Source organism: Lissotriton vulgaris, chromosome 1_1 (genome assembly GCF_964263255.1).
Source record: "Lissotriton vulgaris chromosome 1_1, aLisVul1.2, whole genome shotgun sequence".
Lineage (NCBI taxonomy): Eukaryota > Metazoa > Chordata > Amphibia > Caudata > Salamandridae > Lissotriton > Lissotriton vulgaris.
In genome coordinates this window covers 1,368,086,105-1,368,103,604 of record NC_141685.1, presented here as the reverse complement: position 1 = coordinate 1,368,103,604, position 17,500 = coordinate 1,368,086,105, and the positions used below count along the sequence as shown (strand labels likewise).

At 45.2% G+C, this 17,500-nt stretch overlaps 6 non-coding genes across 6 annotated transcripts; all 6 read left to right on the top strand.

The window, feature by feature from the left end:
• Window positions 1-448: 448 nt before the first annotated feature.
• Window positions 449-520, top strand: TRNAH-GUG (transfer RNA histidin (anticodon GUG)). Its single transcript has one exon. It is a non-coding gene; the product is annotated as a tRNA-His (tRNA).
• An 8,097-nt stretch (window positions 521-8,617) lies between these two features.
• Window positions 8,618-8,699, top strand: TRNAS-AGA (transfer RNA serine (anticodon AGA)). The gene has a single exon. It is a non-coding gene; the product is annotated as a tRNA-Ser (tRNA).
• Window positions 8,700-9,988: 1,289 nt separating this feature from the next.
• Window positions 9,989-10,060, top strand: TRNAH-GUG (transfer RNA histidin (anticodon GUG)). Its single transcript has one exon. It is a non-coding gene; the product is annotated as a tRNA-His (tRNA).
• Window positions 10,061-11,559: 1,499 nt separating this feature from the next.
• TRNAS-AGA (transfer RNA serine (anticodon AGA)) lies at window positions 11,560-11,641 on the top strand. The gene has a single exon. It is a non-coding gene; the product is annotated as a tRNA-Ser (tRNA).
• A 1,289-nt stretch (window positions 11,642-12,930) lies between these two features.
• On the top strand, window positions 12,931-13,002 carry TRNAH-GUG (transfer RNA histidin (anticodon GUG)). The gene has a single exon. It is a non-coding gene; the product is annotated as a tRNA-His (tRNA).
• Window positions 13,003-14,501: 1,499 nt separating this feature from the next.
• TRNAS-AGA (transfer RNA serine (anticodon AGA)) lies at window positions 14,502-14,583 on the top strand. The gene has a single exon. It is a non-coding gene; the product is annotated as a tRNA-Ser (tRNA).
• Window positions 14,584-17,500: the final 2,917 nt, after the last annotated feature.

The window sequence follows — 17,500 nt, the reverse complement described above, 5'->3', positions numbered from 1 at the left end:
CCTAACCATGCAGTCCCCCCTAACTGTGTAGTTATCTTGCTTTACTGCTGTTTGTGTGATTAGCTGGGAGGAGCTCACGGCAGCATCCTCCCAATAAAAGTGTAGATGGACCGCTCTTTAACTCTTTCTTGCTTCACATACAGATGGCTTGAGGAGGTACAGGGGAGTTGCAGGTCTAATAAACAGAATAGAATAACTGCACCAGGTGTGTTTCTCTGCATTGGTGTCCCATCACAGGCCCACCAGTGTATGTGTGATCTTTGACTCCTGCCAGTTCACAAGCAGGCGGCCAGGAAACGGTTTCAGCCTATCAACCACTGAGGAGATAAAGCCTTTGTATAAGGAATGAGGAAGCAATGAACACATTCAGCCTATCACAGGAGTAGCCCTGAGTGTTTAGAATTATAATTTCTTCATGTCAGTGTACGTTATTGAGCCCAAGTAGCTCGCCGTGATCGTATAGTGGTTAGTACTCTGCGTTGTGGCCGCAGCAACCTCGGTTCGAATCCGAGTCACGGCATTGTGGTTGGCAATGTCACGGCAGTTGGGATTTTCCTTTACAGAATTCCCAAATGTACCAGTTGTTTTTGTAAAATGTCTATTAAAAACAGATCCTTTTCAATATTTAAACGATCTAACGACAAATTATTTAAACACACATGATTATAAGATGTAGGTATACTGTACTTACTGACATAAATTATCGTTCTTGAACATATTTGCGGTAAGGGGAGCGGACCTCTTCCCCAGGCCAATCAGAATGCAGATGAATGCAGTTGCAGTTGAGTAACCTGTCTTGTGGCTGTCTACAGGGAATGCACATATGTAGCTGTCTCGCAGCCCAATCCAGACGTCAATTGAAGACAGGTTTTCATGCAAATAGAGCAGTAAGTGCAGAGAAATGCTCACTCTCTAAAAATGGCATTTATACAATAGTAAGATTAAATCCAACCTCACCAGTAGATAGGATTTATCAATAAATAAATAAAGCTTCTCCTCTCTGATATGTCAAGTCAAGTCAAGTCAAATAGGCTTTATTTCGACATAGAAATATCTTAAAAAGCATACATACATGATAAATTCATTTAAAACATTACTAGATAAAAAACATAAAAAGCCCTTGATATACTACGACTCAACGTTTTTTCTGCAATTTCTTAAAGGGAAATTATTTAAATTAGCTAAAAAGGTAATAGGTCAGAAACAGACCATATGTTAAAATCATAATTAAACAATTTGCCTAAGTCTTTTTGACCGTATTCGCCATGCCCAACCTAGGTACTTCGAGGTGGCGCATGCGAAGAATGAACGAGTGTCTGTAATTAAAATTCGTAGTGCCACATTACAATGTCTGATACCCAAGGTGAGACACATTGGTTTAATCCATTTTTTGCGAGGAACCTTATAGGCAGGGCACTCGAATAACAGATGGGGGACAGATTCACGACGCTGAGGGCAGAATGGGCACCATGGCGCAGTCTGGTATGGAATTTTCCAGTGGCATGTGAACTCCATTACAGGGAGAAGACCCACTCTAAATTTGAAGTACAGGGATCTCTCCCATGGGGCAGTAATAATGTCCAGATACAATTCTCTGATGGGGACATCTTTAAACTCCACAAAATTTCTGGTGCACTTACAAGTCGTTGAGGAAGAGTTTCTTTTGCTTGACACCCATGACCAGTAGAGTTGTTTTAGCATGGATTTAGGCGGGGCTGACTGTTGGTGCCATGCTTCTTCCAGCCCCAGATTGGCAAGTAGAGCCTTAATGTCCCTAAGCCATTTTATTTTTGCCCAACTAGTAGAATTAGTTATCTCCCGTAGGCCATCCGCATAGCTTGAGAGCTCTGGCACTCTCCAGATGCGGGCCCACAGTAGCAGGGGGCATAATTTTGCTTGATCTTCGATCGCCCAGCAGCCCATGTCCAGTTGCAAGGGTAGAATAGGGACAGAAGGACCAAGAGACATTAGGCTTCTCAGGAAGGTGTTCTCGGCTCGGGTTAGCTCCTTCATGTTTGACATCCCCCAGAGCTCCGCCCCATAAAGTGCTGCACTCACTCCTCTGGCGGAGTAGATGTCCATTACTGCCGCTATTGGTCTTGTAGATGCTGCTCTCTGCTCTTTCAACAGGGCCCCAGTCACTCTTTTTAGGCTCAGTAACATTTTAGTCAAATGGCAGTCCCATTTCATGGAGTCCACCAAGCGGATGCCCAAATAATCGAACATCTTGGTTCTTTCTAGTGCAACAGGTCCCAATGTTGGAGGGGGGCCGGACTTTTGTGGGGGGTTCAAAATGAGATACTTAGTTTTGTCTGTATTGATACAGAGACCTCTCTGCTTGCAGAAGTTGTCAAATCCGGAAAGAAGCTGCTGGAGGCCCATTGGAGATTTTGACAAAAGTAAAGTATCGTCAGCAAAGAGCAAGGTAGGGATTAAGCGACCTGCCAGACGGGGCGCGTCTGCTGGTATCTGGGTCAAGAAGTCCACCACCCCATTTACATATAGGGAGAATAGGGTTGGGGCAAGTACGCAGCCTTGCCGCACACCTCTATTCACCTCTATTCTTGAGGTCTTTTGTCCATTTGGCCCCCAGCGTATTTGGGCGTAGTTATTTTCGTGGAACCTCATGATCAGATGGAGCAGGTAGGGTGGCATGCCGAGATCACACAGCACCTTCCACAAGTTGTTTCTAGGCACCAAATCGAAGGCCGTCCGGAGGTCGATGAAGGCCAGATATAAGGTACCCTTCCCAATCGTGACGACCTTCCAGTAGATCATGAGTAGCCTTAGCGATTGTTCTATCGTCCCTGTACCGGCTCTGAACCCAGCCTGAAAGTCCGAGAGTATCTTATTTTCGTCTGCCCACTGCTGGACCCTAGATAAGAGGACCTTCCCCGCCACTTTTTGGGAACAATCTATTAAGCTAATTGGTCTATAATTAGCTGGGTCGTCTCTTGAGCCTTTCTTGTGCAGGGGGACCACCTCAGCTGCCATCCAGGAAGCAGGGAGGGGGGCGCCTGCCATAGCTGCGTTCAGTAGCGATGCAATCAGCATACCCCATTCGCTTGTGTCCATACGGAGAAGGTCGCCAGGTAGACCATCAGGTCCAGCTGCTTTGCGGGGTACCAGAGATTTTATGGCAATTTCAGCCTCTTTCCTGGAAAATAAGATTTCCTCATGGCTGCCATCACCTTGGTGGATCTGAGGTAATGGAAAGTCCATCGCTTCTACAGCAGGTGCAGTATACAGTTTTGAGAAGTGTGAGTGCCACAGATCTTCGGTTATATTACATGTGATGATCGTGTCCAAAGGTCTGTTTTTCCTTCGTAACAAGTCCCAAAAGCCCTTTGCATTTTTTTCTGCGCTAGCTGCACGAAGCTCCTGCCAGAAGGCGTCTTCCCAGTCTCTCCTGGCTGCCTTTATTACAGATTTGTAGGACTTGCGTTTAGCAGCTATTGCTGATGCATCACCACTCTTACTGCCATGATTAGGGCTCTCTTTCCAGTACGGCACGCCGATGAGTACCAGCCTGATTTGCCCTGTCGCTTATCTTGGTTTTTGTTTCCCTTAGTGTTTAGTTTGACCAAGAACAAGTCCCCTATCGATGTCGAAACCTCGCTAAACATAGCTGAAATCTTGGGCGGGCTAGGGGGATGATTTTCCAGAATTTCAGAAGCTGCAGCAATAATGGCTCTGATGCAGGATAGTTTTTCTTCGTCAATAGCCACTTTGTCCCATTTTAGACGTCTGAGGCAATTTGAGGGGACCACCCCCCCCATGACCTCTGCTCAGATGTGTCAGGAGCTCCAGGAAATGAACCGCTGTCCCTCCACCAATGTATTAGGGATAATGAAAGTGCATTGTGATCACTTTCCAAGGAAGGCAGAACTATCATGTCCTCCATGTAAGCCCACAAAGGAAAGTTTAAGAGGATGTAATCTATCCTAGATGAGTGACCCACCCTATTATAAGTGTGTGCCCCCTCTAGGTCTGACCATGTTCTCCCGTTGGCTGCTCTCAAGCCATACTCTAGTGTGAGGGAATTTAATTGGACGATTTTGGGTGTCCATCTTTTGACAATTGGGAGATCGAGGGACGGAACGCCTCTCCTTGAGTCTTCGTCATGCAGGTCCAAGGATTCATCGGCCATCAACGGCTCGAATGTGCAGTTGAAGTCCCCCATCACCAAAATTAGAGAGTCTCCACGGCACTCCCCCAAGGCTGCTTCTAGAGCCAGGAGGGTTGGTGACAAGGCCCTCCCTGAAGCCCCTCGTGTGTAAATATTAAAAATCTCCAGTTTCTCAACTTTGTTTGGGCATTTTACAGTGAGCCACATCAAATCTGGTGATTTTTGGGGATGATGGTGCACTCGCCATCCTAGTGATATGTCGACCCAGACTAAGAGACCTCCAAATGGACGCCCTCTTCCTGATACTGGGATACCTGCCGGGACAGAGAAGGTAGCATGCCCTACTCTGTGCCTTGGTTCCACACACCACGTTTCTTGGAATGCGCAGACTGCGTGGGGCTCAGTAAGCGCCACCCATTCCGGGGCATCCAATTTATTATTTAAGCCTGTCACGTTCCAGCTGACAGCCTTCAGGGTAGGGCGAGTCGAAGACCCAGCACATCCAGCATCCCTACTCGGAACCCCCAAGTTTTCTGCTCCTTCCGTGGACTCAGTAAACTCAGTCCCACAGCCTGAGGGGGGGGGAGTGGGGGAGGTGGACGTGGGTTGGGACGCAGGGGGGGTAACTAGTATCGAAGAGGCCCTCTGTGTATGATACATTGACCTTAGGTGGAGGGGCATTTGATACCACTTGATCGCCAAGTCACCAACCCCATCCCTGGGGTGGAGCCGCTTGGGTCGGCGTCCATGCCCTTGCTCTAACATCCAGGGTTGGATAGTGGGGGTACCATGCACCTCTACCCCCATCCGGCAAAGACTTCTTAAACCCAGATGACGGAAGAGGACGATAGAAGTACCCCAGGTCCCTAGTTTGGATGTCGCAAAAGTTGTGTAGCGACTGCTGGCTGCAGATCATACCTCCTGCTCTAGGATCGCTGAAGTTAATCAGCACGCAGTCCCCAGTTAAATCCTTGCGTCTATTGCCAATCCACCCCACACGACGGACGTAGGCTATTCTGCCATCAATATGCCCTGGGAGGGGTCTATTTGCTCTAAGCCAGGAGAGGGTCTTGTGTTTGAGATCAGAGTACAACTCACAAGAACCCTCTTCAAGCTCCGGTACCCCCGTGAGAATTACCACATACCGTTGGCACCCAGGGGGGAGGCTAGCATTGGGTGTATTTGTTTTTGCCCTGCCTGATGATAATTTAGCTGGAGATTTAGCTAAAGATTTAGGCGCAACCTGACTGCCAGGAATGGGAATAGATGGAATTATATTTCCATTTGGCGTGGTTGACGCATTTTCAGCTACTTTAGAGGTCGACGCTATAGGCTCAGGGTTAGGAGCAAAGTTAACCTTGGGGGCCTTCGGTGCTTGGGTATTGGATTTTTTCCTTGGGGGGCCCGAACTGGGTCTAAGATTTGAGGTTTGTGGGGCGGGGCTGGTTCCTATGTTAGACTGTAGTGTCTGTGGGGCCTCCCCAAGTACAGGCGCTTTTTGACGAGACATTGGCTCCCACGGTACTAGTGTAGCAGCACCACTCCTTGACCCTCCATTGTCTTCTCCCTGCATCTTGGAGTGAAATTTAACCAATGACTTCAGAGCGTAGAAATTATCCAGCATTGATTGCTCAAGGGTGGCTAATTTTCGTGTGAGACAATCGATCTTATCTGCAAGGGGCATCACCACAGACTTAATTAGGCTCTCAACATCTAGGGGTAGAGTGGCAGTGTCGGTGTGCACAGCCTGGGGAACTGGGGTGGAGCTAAGAGACGCTGACAGGCCTGTTGTGCCTGGCGAGCAAACAGGACCCTTAGGCAGTGTGACTCTAGTGTGGGTGTTAGTTTTTGGGTGTAGAATGTGATTTCAAGGAATACCCCCTTTAGTCACATTGTGCCTACTTACTTTGCTGTAAGGTTTTAGAGAGCCCCCCCTGCGAGGGCTAACAGGGCGCTTTCTTTTCCTGGGTGCAGCAAGTCCTGGTGCTGATATCCCTGGTGGGGTAGTTACTGAAGCCGCTACTAGGGAAGTACTAACTTCAGTAGGTGCGGCTGTGGGGGGAGGATGTAATGCTTCGTTGGGCGTGACAGAAGGACTTTGGGCATTGTTGATCTCACGATCAAGATCATGATTTTGGGACCCCAGCAAAGGATCAATTGGATCGGGTTGGTTAGGGTATGTTGAGTCATGGGCAATGTCCAATGCAATGGTCGATACCCTTTCTAAGCTTGCCCTGATCCGACTCACCCTCTCATCAATGTCCGGAGAGTCAATTACCACAAGTGGTGTAAGTGGTACATTTACTGGGCTAGGGGCTAGGGCAAGGGCGCCCAAGGATGAGCGCTTGTGTGACAGGCCCTTGGAGTCCCGGGATAGTCTTCGTTCAGCTAAGATTATCTCATTTTCCACAATGGAGACAGCCCGAGTTATAAATTGATCCATTGTACCTATGACTACGTCTCCCGCAGCTTTCCTAGATTTGCTTGCTCTAGTCCCAGTGGCCATGCTCTTGAAAATCCCGTGCCCACTTAGCAGAGCCAAGAGATGTGGCCCGGCCCGGCCTCTTCTGGCCCTTGATGGCCAAAGATGGTCCCGCCCTTGTCCCGGGCTTCTCCCGCGATGCTCCCGCAAACGTGCTCCCAACAGCCAAACAAGCCCAAAACTGCGACGCGGCACCCGCGGAGCGGGTGCGGCTAGTTGTAGACAAAAAGCAGCTACAGCAGTATCAACAGCGACCACGGGGAAACGCCGGTAAGCCCTCGGCGTGTGTGTGTCCCGCTGGAGGGAGGAGTTCCGATGCTTTTCACCCTCTGAGCGAGGGGTGGGAGGGGCAACAGGTCAGCAGGTGTGCCGGGAAGCAGGGGCTCCTGGTTAGGAGAGTCCCTGCAGCGGCGCTGATGGTGCGAGCGTGATCCCTGCTCCCTCAAGTTCTTCCAGTGGGCTGTGAGCAAACGTGCTCCCAACAGCCAAACAAGCCCAAAACTGCGACGCGGCACCCGCGGAGCGGGTGAGGCTAGTTGTAGACAAAAAGCAGCTACAGCAGTATCAACAGCGACCACAGGGAAACGCCGATAAGCCCTCGGCGTGTGTGTGTCCCGCTGGAGTGAGGAGTTCCGATGCTTTTCACCCTCTGAGCGAGGGGTGGGAGGGGCAACAGGTCAGCAGGTGTGCCGGGAAGCAGGGGCTCCTGGTTAGGAGAGTCCCTGCAGCGGCGCTGATGGTGCAAGCGTGATCCCTGCTCCCTCAAGTTCTTCCAGTGGGCTGTGAGCAAACGTGCTCCCAACAGCCAAACAAGCCCAAAACTGCGACGTGGCACCCGCGGAGCGGGTGTGGCTAGTTGTAGACAAAAAGCAGCTACAGCAGTATCAACAGCGACCACAGGGAAACGCCGGTAAGCCCTCGGCGTGTGTGTGTCCCGCTGGAGTGAGGAGTTCCGATGCTTTTCACACTCTGAGCGAGGGGTGGGAGGGGCAACAGGTCAGCAGGTGTGCTGGGAAGCAGGGGCTCCTGGTTAGGAGAGTCCCTGCAGCGGCGCTGATGGTGCGAGCGTGATCCCTGCTCCCTCAAGTTCTTCCAGTGGGCTGTGAGCAAACGTGCTCCCAAAAGCCGAACAAGCCCAAAACTGCGATGCGGCACCCGCGGAGCGGGTGCGGCTAGTTGTAGACAAAAAGCAGCTACAGCAGTATCAACATCGACCACAGGGAAACGCCGGTAAGCCCTCGGCGTGTGTGTGTCCTCTCTGATATGGAATTACCCCCCAAAAAGTATAAGGGAATACCCAATGCTAACCTATGAGAGGGGCAGACCTCACAGTAGTGAAAAATGTAATAGACTGTTTGATACTACTAGGACATACAAACTACCACAGTACATGTCTTACCTTTTACTTACATAGCATGATGCCCCTAGGACTACTTAGGGCCTACCTTAGGGGTTACTGATATGTAATAAAATTGGAGTTTAAGGCTTGGCAAGTAGTTTTAAATGCCAAGTCGAAGTGGCAGTACACTGCAGTACACCTTAAGAATGCAAGGTCTAACAAAAACGAACTAAGGATAACATGAGTAAAACATCAGGTTTCTCTACAGCATTTGGTGAGACAAGTGGGCCTTCTTTTATCTTCCATAAATGCAATCCTTCCCGGACCCCTTTATTATATAGCTCTTCAAGGAAAAAATATAAAGCACTTACAAAGGAGCCTCAAATACTCAAAGATGGTAGACTTCTTTAATATGGGACATATACTAAAAGCAGCACGAAAACAGAGTGCAATAGGGTCCAAAAAACTTGAGTGACCCATGAGAGTATGCATGCAAGCCTATGGTATTCCAAACTAGAGATATACGCATGCAATTTTTGTTTTTAGGAGAGAATGTGCCTGCTGAAAAAAACCTTATTTTTAAAAAGTGCATTGCAGAATATCAGGAATTTACTGTGGGACACCTTGAAAACTTGCATACAGATTATGTGCATACACCTTGCAGACAGTTGTTGTGGCCGAGTGGTTAAGGCGATGGACTAGAAATCCAATGGGGTCTCCCCGCGCAGGTTCGAATCCTGCCGACAACGAGAATCTTTTTAACATCGGCTACAATTTCAGAAGTTAACCTTTAGTATTTCTTCCATGTCAGTTTTATAAATAGGTGGCTTATTTTGGTGTCACTATTGCCATATCACATATTTATTATCGCTCCCCCTTTCATATCTTTGCTATAACTCTCGTCCTTCATTAGCGCTGGTGCAAACGCTTCAAATTATTATACACTGGCTCTCTCGGTCATACCTGTGCATGCACTTGAAACTTACTTTACCAATAAAAGAAGCAAATAGAGAAATAAAATAAAAGTGCTAGCTGGATTAGGCAAACACACTTCATAAAACTGCATTTTCTTTTCTATTCTCCCCCGTGTTACAAGCTTAACTGCTCCCTGTGTAATTTCTCTTAACCTGCTGTTCCTGGAAAAGAATTTCATCTACAAGCTCTTTCTGTGTTTTTTCCTAGTCTTTTCTTTCCCTTTTCTTAGATTTGTAACTGTTCCTTTACGTGCTCTATTTAGGCGCCATTAATCTCATTTGAGCTCCTTGTACCTGCTGCTGTTTTCTCCACACCTCATACTGTCTTTTCCCTCTTTCTCTCTTTCTCTGCGGTTGGTGCCTACTTTCCAAAGCGTCTGATGCCCCAATGTTCCTTCGTCTTGTTGTCAGACGTGAATTTGAAAAGCAACAAAATTAACAAGCCTTTACCACTCACACATGGCAGAAGTTTATACTTTAATTCAATGAGCTAAGAAAAGTGTGTTGTGGGGCCCCTACGAGCCATGGTGCTTGCTTCATCATAATTAGGCATGCAGTCATTAGCCACAGCTCTGATTATGGGTCACTGAGGTCAGTTTCAATAATTCCTCAAAAACCTAACCATGCAGTCCCCCCTAACTGTGTAGTTATCTTGCTTTACTGCTGTTTGTGTGATTAGCTGGGAGGAGCTCACGGCAGCATCCTCCCAATAAAAGTGTAGATGGACCGTTCCTTAACTCTTTCTTGCTTCACATACAGATGGCTTGAGGAGGTACAGGGGAGATGCAGGTCTAATAAACAGAATAGAATATCTGCGCCAGGTGTGTTTCTCTGCATTGGTGTCCCATCACAGGCCCACCAGTGTATGTGTGATCTTTGACTCCTGCCAGTTCACAAGCAGGCGGCCAGGAAACGGTTTCAGCCTATCAACCACTGAGGAGATAAAGCCTTTGTATAAGGAATGAGGAAGCAATGAACACATTCAGCCTATCACAGGAGTAGCCCTGAGTGTTCCGAATTATAATTTCTTCATGTCACTGTACATTATTGAGTCCAAGTAGCTCGCCGTGATCGTATAGTGGTTAGTACTCTGCGTTGTGGCCGCAGCAACCTCGGTTCGAATCCGAGTCACGGCATTGTGGTTGGCAATGTCACGGCAGTTGGGTTTTTCCTTTACAGAATTCCCAAATGTACCAGTTGTTTTTGTAAAATGTCTATTAAAAACAGATCCTTTTCAATATTTAAACGATCTAACGACAAATTATTTAAACACACATGATTATAAGATGTAGGTATACTGTACTTACTGACATAAATTATCGTTCTTGAACATATTTGCGGTAAGGGGAGCGGACCTCTCCCCCAGGCCAATCAGAATGCAGATGAATGCAGTTGCAGTTGAGTGACCTGTGTTGTGGCTGTCTACAGGGAATGCACATATGGAGCTGTCTCGCAGCCCAATCCAGACGTCAATCGAAGACAGGTTTCAATGCAAATAGAGCAGTAAGTGCAGAGAAATGCTCACTCTCTAAAAATGGCATTTATACAATAGTAAGATTAAATCCAACCTCACCAGTAGATAGGATTTATCAATAAATAAATAAAGCTTCTCCTCTCTGATATGGAATTACCCCCCAAAAAGTATAAGGGAATACCCAATGCTAACCTATGAGAGGGGCAGACCTCACAGTAGTGAAAAATGTAATAGACTGTTTGATACTACTAGGACATACAAACTACCACAGTACATGTCTTACCTTTTACTTACATAGCATGATGCCCCTAGGACTACCTAGGGCCTACCTTAGGGGTTACTGATATGTAATAAAATTGGAGTTTAAGGCTTGGCAAGTAGTTTTAAATGCCAAGTCGAAGTGGCAGTACACTGCAGCACAGGCACTGCAGTAGCAGGCTTGAGACAGGTTTGAAATGCTATTTCTTTGGGCGGCACAATCAGTCCCTGGGTATATGGTATACCACTTTACAAGGGGCTTTCAAGTAAATTAAATCTGTCAGTCAGGTATACTCCAATTATACACATGATTAGGGAAGAAGCACGTGCACTTCAGCACTGATTAGTAGCGATAAAGTGATCAGAGTCCTAAGGCCAACAAAAAGATACAGCAAAATGCGGAGGTGAAAAGCAATACGGTGGGGTTGGGACCACCTTAAGAATGCAAGGTCTAACAAAAACGAACTAAGGATAACATGAGTAAAACATCAGGTTTCTCTACAGCATTTGGTGAGACAAGTGGGCCTTCTTTTATCTTCCATAAATGCAATCCTTCCCGGACCCCTTTATTATATAGCTCTTCAAGGAAAAAATATAAAGCACTTACAAAGGAGCCTCAAATACTCAAAGATGGTAGACTTCTTTAATATGGGACATATACTAAAAGCAGCACGAAAACAGAGTGCAATAGGGTCCAAAAAACTTGAGTGACCCATGAGAGTATGCATGCAAGCCTATGGTATTCCAAACTAGAGATATACGCATGCAATTTTTGTTTTTAGGAGAGAATGTGCCTGCTGAAAAAAACCTTATTTTTAAAAAGTGCATTGCAGAATATCAGGAATTTACTGTGGGACACCTTGAAAACTTGCATACAGATTATGTGCATACACCTTGCAGTCAGTTGTTGTGGCCGAGTGGTTAAGGCGATGGACTAGAAATCCATTGGGGTCTCCCCGCGCAGGTTCGACTCCTGCTGACAACGAGAATCTTTTTAACATCGGCTACAATTTCAGAAGTTAACCTTTAGTATTTCTTCCATGTCAGTTTTATAAATAGGTGGCTTATTTTGGTGTCACTATTGCCATATCACATATTTATTATCGCTCCCCCTTTCATATCTTTGCTATAACTCTCGTCCTTCATTAGCGCTGGTGCAAACGCTTCAAATTATTATACCCTGGCTCTCTCGGTCATACCTGTGCATGCACTTGAAACTTACTTTACCAATAAAAGAAGCAAATAGAGAAATAAAATAAAAGTGCTAGCTGGATTAGGCAAACACACTTCATAAAACTGCATTTTCTTTTCTATTCTCCCCCGTGTTACAAGCTTAACTGCTCCCTGTGTAATTTCTCTTAACCTGCTGTTCCTGGAAGAGAATTTCATCTACAAGCTCTTTCTGTGTTTTTTCCTAGTCTTTTCTTTCCCTTTTCTTAGATTTGTAACTGTTCCTTTACGTGCTCTATTTAGGCGCCATTAATCTCATTTGAGCTCCTTGTACCTGCTGCTGTTTTCTCCACACCTCATACTGTCTTTTCCCTCTTTCTCTCTTTCTCTGCGGTTGGTGCCTACTTTCCAAAGCGTCTGATGCCCCAATGTTCCTTCGTCTTGTTGTCAGACGTGAATTTGAAAAGCAACAAAATTAACAAGCCTTTACCACTCACACATGGCAGAAGTTTTTACTTTAATTCAATGAGCTAAGAAAAGTGTGTTGTGGGGCCCCTACGAGCCATGGTGCTTGCTTCATTATAATTAGGCATGCAGTCATTAGCCACAGCTCTGATTATGGGTCACTGAGGTCAGTTTCAATAATTCCTCAAAAACCTAACCATGCAGTCCCCCCTAACTGTGTAGTTATCTTGCTTTACTGCTGTTTGTGTGATTAGCTGGGAGGAGCTCACGGCAGCATCCTCCCAATAAAAGTGTAGATGGACCGTTCCTTAACTCTTTCTTGCTTCACATACAGATGGCTTGAGGAGGTACAGGGGAGATGCAGGTCTAATAAACAGAATAGAATATCTGCGCCAGGTGTGTTTCTCTGCATTGGTGTCCCATCACAGGCCCACCAGTGTATGTGTGATCTTTGACTCCTGCCAGTTCACAAGCAGGCGGCCAGGAAACGGTTTCAGCCTATCAACCACTGAGGAGATAAAGCCTTTGTATAAGGAATGAGGAAGCAATGAACACATTCAGCCTATCACAGGAGTAGCCCTGAGTGTTCCGAATTATAATTTCTTCATGTCACTGTACATTATTGAGTCCAAGTAGCTCGCCGTGATCGTATAGTGGTTAGTACTCTGCGTTGTGGCCGCAGCAACCTCGGTTCGAATCCGAGTCACGGCATTGTGGTTGGCAATGTCACGGCAGTTGGGTTTTTCCTTTACAGAATTCCCAAATGTACCAGTTGTTTTTGTAAAATGTCTATTAAAAACAGATCTTTTTCAATATTTAAACGATCTAACAACAAATTATTTAAACACACATGATTATAAGATGTAGGTATACTGTACTTACTGACATAAATTATCGTTCTTGAACATATTTGCTGTAAGGGGAGCGGAGCTCTCCCCCAGGCCAATCAGAATGCAGATGAATGCAGTTGCAGTTGAGTGACCTGTGTTGTGGCTGTCTACAGGGAATGCACATATGGAGCTGTCTCGCAGCCCAATCCAGACGTCAATCGAAGACAGGTTTCAGTGCAAATAGAGCAGTAAGTGCAGAGAAATGCTCACTCTCTAAAAATGGAATTTATACAATAGTAAGATTAAATCCAACCTCACCAGTAGATAGGATTTATCAATAAATAAATAAAGCTTCTCCTCTCTGATATGGAATTACCCCCCAAAAAGTATAAGGGAATACCCAATGCTAACCTATGAGAGGGGCAGACCTCACAGTAGTGAAAAATGTAATAGACTGTTTGATACTACTAGGACATACAAACTACCACAGCACATGTCTTACCTTTTACTTACATAGCATGATGCCCCTAGGACTACCTAGGGCCTACCTTAGGGGTTACTGATATGTAATAAAATTGGAGTTTAAGGCTTGGCAAGTAGTTTTAAATGCCAAGTCGAAGTGGCAGTACACTGCAGCACAGGCACTGCAGTAGCAGGCTTGAGACAGGTTTGAAATGCTATTTCTTTGGGTGGCACAATCAGTCCCTGGGTATATGGTATACCACTTTACAAGGGGCTTTCAAGTAAATTAAATCTGTCAGTCAGGTATACTCCAATTATACACATGATTAGGGAAGAAGCACGTGCACTTCAGCACTGATTAGTAGCGATAAAGTGATCAGAGTCCTAAGGCCAACAAAAAGATACAGCAAAATGCGGAGGTGAAAAGCAATAAGGTGGGGTTGGGACCACCTTAAGAATGCAAGGTCTAACTAAAACGAACTAAGGATAACATGAGTAAAACATCAGGTTTCTCTACAGCATTTGGTGAGACAAGTGGGCCTTCTTTTATCTTCCATAAATGCAATCCTTCCCGGACCCCTTTATTATATAGCTCTTCAAGGAAAAAATATAAAGCACTTACAAAGGAGCCTCAAATACTCAATGATGGTAGACTTCTTTAATATGGGACATATACTAAAAGCAGCACGAAAACAGAGTGCAATAGGGTCCAAAAAACTTGAGTGACCCATGAGAGTATGCATGCAAGCCTATGGTATTCCAAACTAGAGATATACGCATGCAATTTTTGTTTTTAGGAGAGAATGTGCCTGCTGAAAAAAACCTTATTTTTAAAAAGTGCATTGCAGAATATCAGGAATTTACTGTGGGACACCTTGAAAACTTGCATACAGATTATGTGCACACACCTTGCAGTCAGTTGTTGTGGCCGAGTGGTTAAGGCGATGGACTAGAAATCCATTGGGGTCTCCCCACGCAGGTTCGAATCCTGCCGACAACGAGAATCTTTTTAACATCGGCTACAATTTCAGAAGTTAACCTTTAGTATTTCTTCCATGTCAGTTTTATAAATAGGTGGCTTATTTTGGTGTCACTATTGCCATATCACATATTTATTATCGCTCCCCCTTTCATATCTTTGCTATAACTCTCATCCTTCATTAGCGCTGGTGCAAACGCTTCAAATTATTATACCCTGGCTCTCTCGGTCATACCTGTGCATGCACTTGAAACTTACTTTACCAATAAAAGAAGCAAATAGAGAAATAAAATAAAAGTGCTAGCTGGATTAGGCAAACACACTTCATAAAACTGCATTTTCTTTTCTATTCTCCCCCGTGTTACAAGCTTAACTGCTCCCTGTGTAATTTCTCTTAACCTGCTGTTCCTGGAAGAGAATTTCATCTACAAGCTCTTTCTGTGTTTTTTCCTAGTCTTTTCTTTCCCTTTTCTTAGATTTGTAACTGTTCCTTTACGTGCTCTATTTAGGCGCCATTAATCTCATTTGAGCTCCTTGTACCTGCTGCTGTTTTCTCCACACCTCATACTGTCTTTTCCCTCTTTCTCTCTTTCTCTGCGGTTGGTGGCTACTTTCCAAAGCGTCTGATGCCCCAATGTTCCTTCGTCTTGTTGTCAGACGTGAATTTGAAAAGCAACAAAATTAACAAGTCTTTACCACTCACACATGGCAGAAGTTTATACTTTAATTCAATGAGCTAAGAAAAGTGTGTTGTGGGGCCCCTACGAGCCATGGTGCTTGCTTCATCATAATTAGGCATGCAGTCATTAGCCACAGCTCTGATTATGGGTCACTGAGGTCAGTTTCAATAATTCCTCAAAAACCTAACCATGCAGTCCCCCCTAACTGTGTAGTTATCTTGCTTTACTGCTGTTTGTGTGATTAGCTGGGAGGAGCTCACGGCAGCATCCTCCCAATAAAAGTGTAGATGGACCGTTCCTTAACTCTTTCTTGCTTCACATACAGATGGCTTGAGGAGGTACAGGGGAGATGCAGGTCTAATAAACAGAATAGAATATCTGCGCCAGGTGTGTTTCTCTGCATTGGTGTCCCATCACAGGCCCACCAGTGTATGTGTGTTCTTTGACTCCTGCCAGTTCACAAGCAGGCGGCCAGGAAACGGTTTCAGCCTATCAACCACTGAGGAGATAAAGCCTTTGTATAAGGAATGAGGAAGCAATGAACACATTCAGCCTATCACAGGAGTAGCCCTGAGTGTTCCGAATGATAATTTCTTCATGTCACTGTACGTTATTGAGCCCAAGTAGCTCGCCGTGATCGTATAGTTGTTAGTACTCTGTGTTGTGGCCGCAGCAACCTCGGTTCGAATCTGAGTCACGGCATTGTGGTTGGCAATGTCACGGCAGTTGGGTTTTTCCTTTACAGAATTCCCAAATGTACCACTTGTTTTTGTAAAATGTCTATTAAAAACAGATCCTTTTCAATATTTAAACAATCTAACAACAAATTATTTAAACACACATGATTATAAGATGTAGGTATACTGTACTTACTGACATAAATTATCGTTCTTGAACATATTTGCGGTAAGGGGAGCGGAGCTCTCCCCCAGGCCAATCAGAATGCAGATGAATGCAGTTGCAGTTGAGTGACCTGTGTTGTGGCTGTCTACAGGGAATGCACATATGTAGCTGTCTCGCAGCCCAATCCAGACGTCAATCAACGACAGGTTTCAATGCAAATAGAGCAGTAAGTGCAGAGAAATGCGCACTCTCTAAAAATGGCATTTATACAATAGTAAGATTAAATCCAACCTCACCAGTAGATAGGATTTATCAATAAATAAATAAAGCTTCTCCTCTCTGATATGGAATTACCCCCCAAAAAGTATAAGGGAATACCCAATGCTAACCTATGAGAGGGGCAGACCTCACAGTAGTGAAAAATGTAATAGACTGTTTGATACTACTAGGACATACAAACTACCACAGTACATGTCTTACCTTTTACTTACATAGCATGATGCCCCTAGGACTACCTAGGGCCTACCTTAGGGGTTACTGATATGTAATAAAATTGGAGTTTAAGGCTTGGCAAGTAGTTTTAAATGCCAAGTCGAAGTGGCAGTACACTGCAGCACAGGCACTGCAGTAGCAGGCTTGAGACAGGTTTGAAATGCTATTTCTTTGGGCGGCACAATCAGTCCCTGGGTATATGGTATACCACTTTACAAGGGGCTTTCAAGTAAATTAAATCTGTCAGTCAGGTATACTCCAATTATACACATGATTAGGGGAGAGGCACGTGCACTTCAGCACTGATTAGTAGCGATAAAGTGATAAGAGTCCTAAGGCCAACAAAAAGATACAGCAACATGCGGAGGTGAAAAGCAATAAGGTGGGGTTGGGACCACCTTAAGAATGCAAGGTCTAACAAAAACGAACTAAGGATAACATGAGTAAAACATCAGGTTTCTCTACAGCATTTGGTGAGACAAGTGGGCCTTCTTTTATCTTCCATAAATGCAATCCTTCCCGGACCCCTTTATTATATAGCTCTTCAAGGAAAAAATATAAAGCACTTACAAAGGAGCCTCAAATACTCAAAGATGGTAGACTTCTTTAATATGGGACATATACTAAAAGCAGCACGAAAACAGAGTGCAATAGGGTCCAAAAAACTTGAGTGACCCATGAGAGTATGCATGCAAGCCTATGGTATTCCAAACTAGAGATATACGCATGCAATTTTTGTTTTTAGGAGAGAATGTGCCTGCTGAAAAAAACCTTATTTTTAAAAAGTGCATTGCAGAATATCAGGAATTTGCTGTGGGACACCTTGAAAACTTGCATACAGATTATGTGCACACACCTTGCAGTCAGTTGTTGTGGCTGAGTGGCTAAGGCGATGGACTAGAAATCCATTGGGGTCTCCCCAC